Consider the following 12689-nt stretch of genomic DNA (forward strand, 5'->3'; position numbering starts at 1 on the left):
ATATGTTAGAGAACCAGCCATGAAACTATATTAATATGTTAGAGGAGAACCAGCCATGAAACTATATTAATATGTTAGATGAGAACCAGCCATGAAACTATATTAATATGTTAGAGGAGAACCAGCCATGAAACTATATTAATATGTTAGATGAGAACCAGCCATGAAACTATATTAACATGTTAGATGAGAACCAGCCATGAAACTATATTAATATGTTAGAGGAGAACCAGCCATGAAACTATATTAATATGTTAGATGAGAACCAGCCATGAAACTATATTAATATGTTAGAGGAGAACCAGCCATGAAACTATATTAATATGTTAGAGGAGAACCAGCCATGAAACTATATTAATATGTTAGATGAGAACCAGCCATGAAACTATATTAATATGTTAGAGGAGAACCAGCCATGAAACTATATTAATATGTTAGAGAACCAGCCATGAAACTATATTAATATGTTAGAGAACCAGCCATGAAACTATATTAATATGTTAGAGGAGAACCAGCCATGAAACTATATTAATATGTTAGAGGAGAACCAGCCATGAAACTATATTAATATGTTAGAGAACCAGCCATGAAACTATATTAATATGTTAGATGAGAACCAGCCATGAAACTATATTAATATGTTAGAGGAGAACCAGCCATGAAACTATATTAATATGTTAGAGAACCAGCCATGAAACTATATTAATATGTTAGATGAGAACCAGCCATGAAACTATATTAACATGTTAGAGGAGAACCAGCCATGAAACTATATTAATATGTTAGAGGAGAACCAGCCATGAAACTATATTAATATGTTAGAGAACCAGCCATGAAACTATATTAATATGTTAGAGAACCAGCCATGAAACTATATTAATATGTTAGAGGAGAACCAGCCATGAAACTATATTAATATGTTAGAGGAGAACCAGCCATGAAACTATATTAATATGTTAGAGGAGAACCAGCCATGAAACTATATTAATATGTTAGAGGAGAACCAGCCATGAAACTATATTAATATGTTAGAGGAGAACCAGCCATGAAACTATATTAACATGTTAGAGAACCAGCCATGAAACTATATTAATATGTTAGAGGAGAACCAGCCATGAAACTATATTAATATGTTAGAGGAGAACCAGCCATGAAACTATATTAATATGTTAGAGAACCAGCCATGAAACTATATTAATATGTTAGAGGAGAACCAGCCATGAAACTATATTAATATGTTAGAGAACCAGCCATGAAACTATATTAATATGTTAGATGAGAACCAGCCATGAAACTATATTAATATGTTAGAGGAGAACCAGCCATGAAACTATATTAATATGTTAGATGAGAACCAGCCATGAAACTATATTAATATGTTAGAGGAGAACCAGCCATGAAACTATATTAATATGTTAGAGGAGAACCAGCAATGAAACTATATTAATATGTTAGAGGAGAACCAGCCATGAAACTATATTAACATGTTAGAGGAGAACCAGCCATGAAACTATATTAATATGTTAGAGGACCAGCCATGAAACTATATTAATATGTTAGATGAGAACCAGCCATGAAACTATATTAATATGTTAGAGGAGAACCAGCCATGAAACTATATTAATATGTTAGAGAACCAGCCATGAAACTATATTAATATGTTAGATGAGAACCAGCCATGAAACTATATTAATATGTTAGAGGAGAACCAGCCATGAAACTATATTAATATGTTAGAGGAGAACCAGCCATGAAACTATATTAACATGTTAGAGAACCAGCCATGAAACTATATTAACATGTTAGAGGAGAACCAGCAATGAAACTATATTAATATGTTAGAGGAGAACCAGCCATGAAACTATATTAATATGTTAGAGAACCAGCCATGACTCTATATTAATATGTTAGAGGAGAACCAGCCATGAAACTATATTAATATGTTAGAGAACCAGCCATTAAACTATATTAATATGTTAGAGGAGAACCAGCCATGAAACTATATTAATATGTTAGAGAACCAGCCATGAAACTATATTAATATGTTAGATGAGAACCAGCCATGAAACTATATTAATATGTTAGAGGAGAACCAGCCATGAAACTATATTAACATGTTAGAGGAGAACCAGCCATGAAACTATATTAATATGTTAGAGAACCAGCCATGACTCTATATTAATATGTTAGATGAGAACCAGCCATGAAACTATATTAATATGTTAGAGGAGAACCAGCCATGAAACTATATTAATATGTTAGATGAGAACCAGCCATGAAACTATATTAATATGTTAGAGGAGAACCAGCCATGAAACTATATTAATATGTTAGAGGAGAACCAGCCATGAAACTATATTAATATGTTAGAGAACCAGCCATGAAACTATATTAATATGTTAGAGGAGAACCAGCCATGAAACTATATTAATATGTTAGATGAGAACCAGCCATGAAACTATATTAACATGTTAGAGGAGAACCAGCCATGAAACTATATTAATATGTTAGAGGAGAACCAGCCATGAAACTATATTAATATGTTAGATGAGAACCAGCCATGAAACTATATTAACATGTTAGAGGAGAACCAGCCATGAAACTATATTAATATGTTAGAGAACCAGCCATGAAACTATATTAATATGTTAGAGGAGAACCAGCCATGAAACTATATTAATATGTTAGAGAACCAGCCATGAAACTATATTAATATGTTAGAGGAGAACCAGCCATGAAACTATATTAATATGTTAGAGAACCAGCCATGAAACTATATTAATATGTTAGATGAGAACCAGCCATGAAACTATATTAACATGTTAGAGGAGAACCAGCCATGAAACTATATTAATATGTTAGAGAACCAGCCATGAAACTATATTAATATGTTAGAGGAGAACCAGCCATGAAACTATATTAATATGTTAGAGAACCAGCCATGAAACTATATTAATATGTTAGAGGAGAACCAGCCATGAAACTATATTAATATGTTAGAGAACCAGCCATGAAACTATATTAATATGTTAGAGGAGAACCAGCCATGAAACTATATTAATATGTTAGAGGAGAACCAGCCATGAAACTATATTAATATGTTAGAGGAGAACCAGCCATGAAACTATATTAATATGTTAGAGGAGAACCAGCCATGAAACTATATTAATATGTTAGAGGAGAACCAGCCATGAAACTATATTAATATGTTAGAGAACCAGCCATGAAACTATATTAATATGTTAGAGGAGAACCAGCCATGAAACTATATTAATATGTTAGATGAGAACCAGCCATGAAACTATATTAATATGTTAGAGGAGAACCAGCCATGAAACTATATTAATATGTTAGAGGAGAACCAGCCATGAAACTATATTAATATGTTAGATGACAACCAGCCATGAAACTATATTAATATGTTAGATGACAACCAGCCATGAAACTATATTAATATGTTAGATGAGAACCAGCCATGAAACTATATTAATATGTTAGAGGAGAACCAGTCATGAAACTATATTAATATGTTAGAGGAGAACCAGCCATGAAACTATATTAATATGTTAGAGGAGAACCAGCCATGAAACTATATTAATATGTTAGATGAGAACCAGCCATGAAACTATATTAATATGTTAGAGGAGAACCAGCCATGAAACTATATTAATATGTTAGAGAACCAGCCATGAAACTATATTAATATGTTAGAGGAGAACCAGCCATGAAACTATATTAATATGTTAGAGGAGAACCAGCCATGAAACTATATTAATATGTTAGAGGAGAACCAGCCATGAAACTATATTAATATGTTAGATGAGAACCAGCCATGAAACTATATTAATATGTTAGATGAGAACCAGCCATGAAACTATATTAATATGTTAGAGGAGAACCAGCCATGAAAATCTTTAACAACATGTTAAGCCGTTTTCTGTTAAAACTGGTTCCAGAGCTTCCATCTTGTTGTGTAATAGAATTCCATTTTCTGCCACATTGACCAAACACAGATTACACAAGTATCCCTGCACCTCCCTCCCACCATCCTTCTACACCTCCAACTTCTCCCACCCCCTCCCACCCTCCCTCCATCCTTTTCCCACCACCTCCCTCCCTCCATCCTTTTCCCACCCCCTCTCACCATCGTTCTTCACCTCCACCTTCTCCCACCCCCTCCCTCCCACATTGGGGTGGCATGGTAGCCTGGTGGTTAGAGCGTTGGACTAGTAACCGGAAGGTTGCAAGTTCAAACCCTCGACCTGACAAGGTACAAATCGCAAAAGTGCTGTGGCTTCTACAGGAAGTATTAGATTGGTTTGGTTAATTGCTGTGGCTTCTACAGGAAGTATTGGATTGGTTTGGGTTAATTCCTGTGGCTTCTACAGGAAGTATTAGATTGGTTTGGGTAAAGTTCTGTGACTTCTACAGGAAGTATTGGATTGGTTTGGGTTAAGTGCTGTGACTTCTACAGGAAGTATTAGATTGGTTTGGGTAAAGTTCTGTGACTTCTACAGGAAGTATTGGATTGGTTTGGGTTAAGTGCTGTGGCTTCTACAGGAACTATTAGATTGGTTTGGTTAATTGCTGTGGCTTCTACAGGAAGTATTGGATTGGTTTGGGTTAATTCCTGTGGCTTCTACAGGAAGTATTAGATTGGTTTGGGTAAAGTTCTGTGACTTCTACAGGAAGTATTGGATTGGTTTGGGTTAAGTGCTGTGACTTCTACAGGAAGTATTAGATTGGTTTGGGTAAAGTTCTGTGACTTCTACAGGAAGTATTGGATTGGTTTGGGTTAAGTGCTGTGACTTCTACAGGAAGTATTAGATTGGTTTGGGTTAAGTGCTGTGACTTCTACAGGAATAATTAAATTGGTTTGGGTTAAGTGCTGTGACTTCTACAGGAAGTATTAGATTGGTTTGGCACTACAAATATCACGTAACGGTGTTCACATCTTTTTCTAAGAGCCAAACAACATGAACAAAGATATGAAAGGGCATTCCTGTAAGGTATTTCACTATGTAGTTTTGTAGAGTGAGGAATAAACTCTTTAATGATCTAATGAGGTTTGTTTAATAGCACACCATAATAACAGACCTCTAAGACATCAGATTATACTAAAACAGTGACACACCATAATAATGGGGCTACAGACAGTAACAGACAGTAACAGACATTAGCAGACAGTAACAGACAGTAGCAGACAGTAACAGACAGTAACAGACATTAGCAGACAGTAACAGACAGTAACAGACAGTAACAGACATTAGCAGACAGTAACAGATATTAGCAGACAGTAACTCGTATTGCCCGAGATGGCATAGCAGTTCAGACGTCTTTTGTCCTCGTCTTGTCGTGTCGTGTATATATATATATTTACAACTTTTTTCACATACATTTTATTTTTATTTTCCATCAACTCATCTTCAATACACTCTCCTGCAACCTGCCTCACCAATTGATATGTATAAATACGTATTATTTACCTCAAATCTGCAATCAAATCTGCAATCCTCCAAGAAGCTAGCCAGAAGCTAGCCAGAAACTCCAAGAAGCTAGCCAGAAGCTAGCCAGGAGCTAGCCAGAAGCTAATCAGAAGCTAGTTAGCTTCTTTACTGGCAACTCGTTAGTATTCAGCTAACCACGGTTTGTGGTCATCAGCTATCCTTTAACTCGAAAATCTATCGCCAGTTTTGTACGGCGCAGCGCAGCGCGGCTCGGAACGGAACATACCGGACCAATTTTTCTCTCCATGTCCCTGGATTTCAACTGCTCTCTGGACATTCACTCCCGGATCTCACAGCTAGCTGGCTGCTATCCGTGTGTCTATCTGCTTTCGTCGATTCCGGAGCAAACATCAATTACTCCGGAGCTAGCCAGCTCCGTCAATCACTCCTGAGCTCCGTCAATCACTCCTGGGCTGCAGTCACCTATCCGGACCCGTTTTACTGCCTACGCGGAGCCCCACCGGGCCTTCACAACTGGACTGCCGACGTTATCTACCCGAAGGAGATCCGGCTGGCTCCTCCGTCACGACGTTACCTGAACGCCCATCTGCGGCCTGCTAACCGTTAGCTGTCTTACCGGCTGCTCTCAGAATAGACAATCGGACAATTTATTTATTTTTATTATTATTATGTTTCTTCTTGGGCCTCTATAACTATATCTATTGTTTTTATTTTTTTGTTGTTGTGTGATTTGGACTAATCCCCTCTACAACACGGAACTCCACTAATCTACTGACGGAACGCAAGAGGTGGCTAACAACAGACCTCCATCCTATGCTAGCTTGCTACCGATGTCCTGGCTAGCTGTCTAAATCGCCGTGACCCCCAAACCAACCTCTTCACTCCCTGGACCCTTTTGATCACTCGACTAAGGATGCCTCTCCTTAATGTCAATATGTCTTGTCCATTGCTGTTCTGGTTAGTGTTTATTGGCTTATTTCACTGTAGAGCCTCTAGTCCTGCTCACTATACCTTATCCAACTTATTAGTTCCACCACCCACACATGCAATGACATCTCCTGGTTTCAATGATGTTTCTAGAGACAATATATCTCTCTTCATCACTCAATACCTAGGTTTACCTCCACTGTATTCACATCCTACCATACCTTTGTCTGTACATTATACCTTGATGCTATTTTATCGCCCCCAGAAACCTCCTTTTACTCTCTGTTCCAGACGTTCTAGACGACCAATTCTTATTGCTTTTAGCCGTACCCTTATTCTTCTCCTCCTATGTTCCTCTGGCGATGTAGAGGTGAATCCAGGCCCTGCAGTGCCTAGCTCCACTCCTATTCTCTTTTGATGACTTCTGTAACCGTAATAGCCTTGGTTTCATGCATGTTAACATTAGAAGCCTCCTCCCTAAGTTTGTTCTTTTCACTGCTTTAGCACACTCTGCCAACCTGGATGTTCTAGCTGTGTCTGAATCCTGGCTTAGGAAGACCACCAAAAATTCAGAAATTTTAATTCCAAACTACAACATTTTCAGACAAGATAGAACTGCCAAAAGGGGCGGTGTTGCAATCTACTGCAAAGATAGCCTGCAGTTCTGTCCTACTATCCAGGTCTGTACCCAAACAATTTGAACTTCTACTTTTAAAAATCCACCTCTCTAAAAACAAGTCTCTCACCGTTGCCGCCTGCTATAGACCACCCTCTGCCCCCAGCTGTGCTCTGGACACCATATGTGAACTGATTGCCCCCCATCTATCTTCAGAGCTCGTGCTGCTAGGCGACCTAAACTGGAACATGCTTAACACCCCAGCCATCCTACAATCTAAACTTGATGCCCTCAATCTCACACAAATTATCAATGAACCTACCAGGTACCCCCCCAAAGCCTTAAACACGGGCACCCTCATAGATATCATCCTAACCAACTTCCCCTCTAAATACACCTCTGCTGTCTTCAATCAAGATCTCAGCGATCACTGCCTCATTGCCTGCATCCGTAATGGGTCAGCGGTCAAACGACCTCCACTCATCACTGTAAAACGCTCCCTGAAACACTTCAGCGAGCAGGCCTTTCTAATCGACCTGGCCGGGGTGTCCTGGAAGGATATTGATCTCATCCCGTCAGTAGAGGATGCCTGGATATTTTTTAAAAATGCCTTCCTAACAATCTTAAATAAACATGCCCCATTCAAGAAAATTAGAACCAGGAACAGATATAGCCCTTGGTTCTCCCCAGACCTGACTGCCCTTAACCAACACAAAAACATCCTATGGCGTTCTGCATTAGCATCGAACAGCCCCCGTGATATGCAGCTGTTCAGGGAAGCTAGAAACCGTTATACACAGGCAGTTAGAAAAGCCAAGGCTAGCTTTTTCAAGCAGAAATTACAGTAACAGACAGTAACAGACAGAAGACAGTAACAGACAGTAACAGACAGTAGCAGACAGTAACAGACAGTAACAGACAGTAACAGACAGTAGCAGACAGTAACAGACAGTAACAGACAGTAACAGACAGTAGCAGACATTAGCAGACAGTAACAGACAGTATCAGACAGTAACAGACAGTAACAGACAGTAACAGACAGTAGCAGACAGTAACAGACAGTAACAGACAGTAACAGACAGTAACAGACAGTAGCAGACAGTAGCAGTAGTAACAGTCTGTAACAGACAGTAATAGACAGTAGCAGAGAGTAACAGACAGTAACAGACAGTAGCAGTAGTAACAGACAGTAACAGACAGTAGCAGACAGTAACAGACAGTAACAGACAGTAGCAGACAGTAACAGACAGTAACAGACAGTAGCAGACAGTAACAGACAGTAACAGACAGTAGCAGACAGTAACATACAGTACCAGACATTAGCAGACAGTAACAGACAGTATCAGACAGTAACAGACAGTAACAGACAGTAGCAGACAGTAACAGACAGTAACAGACAGTAACAGACAGTAACAGACAGTAGCAGTAGTAACAGACAGTAGCAGACAGCAGCAGTAGTAACAGACGGTAACAGACAGTAGAAGTAGCAACAGACAGTAACAGACGGTAACAGACAGTAGAAGTAGGAACCGACAGTAACAGACAGTAGCAGTAGTAACCGACAGTAACAGACAGTAACAGACGGTAACAGACAGTAGAAGTAGTAACAGACAGTAAAAGACGGTAACAGACAGTAGAAGTAGTAACAGACAGTAACAGACGGTAGGAGTAGTAACAGACGGTAACAAACAGTAGAAGTAGTAACCGAAAGTAACAGACATCAGCAGTAGTAACAGACAGTAACAGACAGTAGCAGTAGTAACAGACGGTAACAGACAGTAGCAGTAGTAACCGACAGTAACAGACATTAGCAGACAGTAACAGACAGTAACAGACAGTAACAGACAGCAGCAGTAGTAACAGACAGTAACATACAGTAACAGACATTAGCAGACAGTAACAGACATTAGCAGACAGTAACAGACAGTAGCAGACAGTAACAGACAGTAGCAGACAGTAACAGACAGTAATAGACAGTAGCAGAGAGTAACAGACAGTAACAGACAGTAGCAGACAGTAACAGACAGTAATAGACAGTAGCAGAGAGTAATAGACAGTAGCAGAGAGTAACAGACAGTAACATACATTAACAGACAGTAGCAGACAGTAACAGACATTAGCAGACAGTAACAGACAGTAGCAGACAGTAACAGACAGTAGCAGACAGTAACAGACAGTAGCAGACAGTAACAGACAGTAATAGACAGTAGCAGAGAGTAATAGACAGTAGCAGAGAGTAACAGACAGTAACAGACATTAACAGACAGTAGCAGACAGTAACAGACAGTAACAGACATTAACAGACATCAGCAGACAGTAACAGACAGTAGCAGAGAGTAATAGACAGTAGCAGAGAGTAACAGACAGTAACAGACATTAACAGACATTAGCAGACAGTAACAGACAGTAACAGACATTAACAGACATTAGCAGACAGTAACAGACAGTAACAGACAGTAGCAGACAGTAACAGACAGTAGCAGACAGTAACAGACAGTAGCAGACAGTAACAGACAGTAACAGACATTAGCAGACAGTAACAGACAGTAGCAGACAGTAACAGACAGTAACAGACAGTAGCAGTAGTAACAGACGGTAACAGACATTAGCAGTAGTAACAGACAGTAACAGACAGTAGCAGTAGTAACTGATGGTAACAGACGGTAACAGACAGTAACAGACAGTAGCAGTAGTAACAGACAGTAACAGACAGTAACAGACAGTAGCAGTAGTAACAGACAGTAACAGACAGTAACAGACAGTAGCAGTAGTAACAGAGAGTAACAGACAGTAACAGACAGTAGCAGTAGTAACAGACAGTAACAGACAGTAGCATACAGTAGCCGTAGTAACAGACAGTAACAGACAGTAATAGACAGTAGCAGACAGTAACAGACAGTAGCAGACAGTAATAGACAGTAGCAGACAGTAACAGACAGTAACAGACAGTAACAGACAGTAACAGACAGTAACAGACAGTAGCAGTAGTAACAGACAGTAGCAGACAGCAGCAGTAGAAACAGACGGTAACAGACAGTAGAAGTAGCAACAGACAGTAACAGACGGTAACAGACAGTAGAAGTAGTAACCGACAGTAACAGACAGTAGCAGTAGTAACCGACAGTAACAGACAGTAACAGACGGTAACAGACAGTAGAAGTAGTAACAGACAGTAACAGACGGTAACAGACAGTAGAAGTAGTAACAGACAGTAACAGACGGTAGGAGTAGTAACAGACGGTAACAGACAGTAGAAGTAGTAACCGAAAGTAACAGACATCAGCAGTAGTAACAGACAGTAACAGACAGTAACAGACAGCAGCAGTAGTAACAGACGGTAACAGAAAGTAGCAGTAGTAACCGACAGTAACAGACATTAGCAGACAGTAACAGACAGTAACAGACAGTAACAGACAGTAACAGACAGTAGCAGTAGTAAACGACAGTAACAGACAGTAACAGACAGTAACAGACAGCAGCAGTAGTAACAGACAGTAACAGACAGTAACAGACATTAGCAGACAGTAACAGACATTAGCAGACAGTAACAGACAGTAGCAGACAGTAACAGACAGTAGCAGACAGTAACAGACAGTAATAGACAGTAGCAGAGAGTAACAGACAGTAACAGACAGTAGCTGACAGTAACAGACAGTAATAGACAGTAGCAGAGAGTAATAGACAGTGGCAGAGAGTAACAGACAGTAACAGACATTAACAGACAGTAGCAGACAGTAACAGACAGTAGCAGACAGTAACAGACAGTAGCAGACAGTAACAGACAGTAATAGACAGTAGCAGAGAGTAACAGACAGTAACAGACATTAACAGACAGTAGCAGACAGTAACAGACAGTAACAGACATTAACAGACATTAGCAGACAGTAACAGACAGTAACAGACAGTAACAGACAGCAGCAGTAGTAACAGACAGTAACAGACAGTAACAGACATTAGCAGACAGTAACAGACATTAGCAGACAGTAACAGACAGTAGCAGACAGTAACAGACAGTAGCAGACAGTAACAGACAGTAATAGACAGTAGCAGAGAGTAACAGACAGTAACAGACAGTAGCTGACAGTAACAGACAGTAATAGACAGTAGCAGAGAGTAATAGACAGTGGCAGAGAGTAACAGACAGTAACAGACATTAACAGACAGTAGCAGACAGTAACAGACAGTAGCAGACAGTAACAGACAGTAGCAGACAGTAACAGACAGTAATAGACAGTAGCAGAGAGTAACAGACAGTAACAGACATTAACAGACAGTAGCAGACAGTAACAGACAGTAACAGACATTAACAGACATTAGCAGACAGTAACAGACAGTAGCAGAGAGTAATAGACAGTAGCAGAGAGTAACAGACAGTAACAGACATTAACAGACAGTAGCAGACAGTAACAGACAGTAACAGACATTAACAGACATTAGCAGACAGTAACAGACAGTAACAGACATTAGCAGACAGTAGCAGTAGTAACAGACATTAACAGACATTAGCAGACAGTAACAGACAGTAACAGACATTAACAGACATTAGCAGACAGTAACAGACAGTAACAGACAGTAGCAGACAGTAACAGACAGCAGCAGACAGTAACAGACAGTAGCAGACAGTAACAGACAGTAACAGACATTAGCAGACAGTAACAGACAGTAACAGACAGTAACAGACAGTAACAGACAGTAGTAGTAGTAACAGACGGTAACAGACATTAGCAGTAGTAACAGACAGTAACAGACAGTAGCAGTAGTAACTGATGGTAACAGACGGTAACAGACAGTAACAGACAGTAGCAGTAGTAACAGACAGTAACAGACAGTAACAGACAGTAGCAGTAGTAACAGACAGTAACAGACAGTAACAGACAGTAGCAGTAGTAACAGACAGTAACAGACAGTAGCATACAGTAGCCGTAGTAACAGACAGTAACAGACAGTAATAGACAGTAGCAGACAGTAACAGACAGTAGCAGACAGTAATAGACAGTAGCAGACAGTAACAGACAGTAACAGACAGTAACAGACAGTAACAGACAGTAGCAGTAGTAACAGACAGTAGCAGACAGCAGCAGTAGTAACAGACGGTAACAGACAGTAGAAGTAGCAACAGACAGTAACAGACGGTAACAGACAGTAGAAGTAGTAACCGACAGTAACAGACAGTAGCAGTAGTAACCGACAGTAACAGACAGTAACAGACGGTAACAGACAGTAGAAGTAGTAACAGACAGTAACAGACGGTAGGAGTAGTAACAGACGGTAACAGACAGTAGAAGTAGTAACCGAAAGTAACAGACATCAGCAGTAGTAACAGACAGTAACAGACAGTAACAGACAGCAGCAGTAGTAACAGACGGTAACAGAAAGTAGCAGTAGTAACCGACAGTAACAGACATTAGCAGACAGTAACAGACAGTAACAGACAGTAACAGACAGTAGCAGTAGTAACCGACAGTAACAGACAGTAACAGACAGTAACAGACAGCAGCAGTAGTAACAGACAGTAACAGACAGTAACAGACATTAGCAGACAGTAACAGACATTAGCAGACAGTAACAGACAGTAATAGACAGTAGCAGAGAGTAACAGACAGTAACAGACAGTAGCAGACAGTAACAGACAGTAGCAGTAGTAACAGACAGTAGCAGACAGCAGCAGTAGTAACAGA

This window comes from Oncorhynchus nerka, linkage group LG22 (genome assembly GCF_034236695.1).
Source record: "Oncorhynchus nerka isolate Pitt River linkage group LG22, Oner_Uvic_2.0, whole genome shotgun sequence".
NCBI classification, from domain to species: Eukaryota; Metazoa; Chordata; class Actinopteri; order Salmoniformes; family Salmonidae; genus Oncorhynchus; species Oncorhynchus nerka.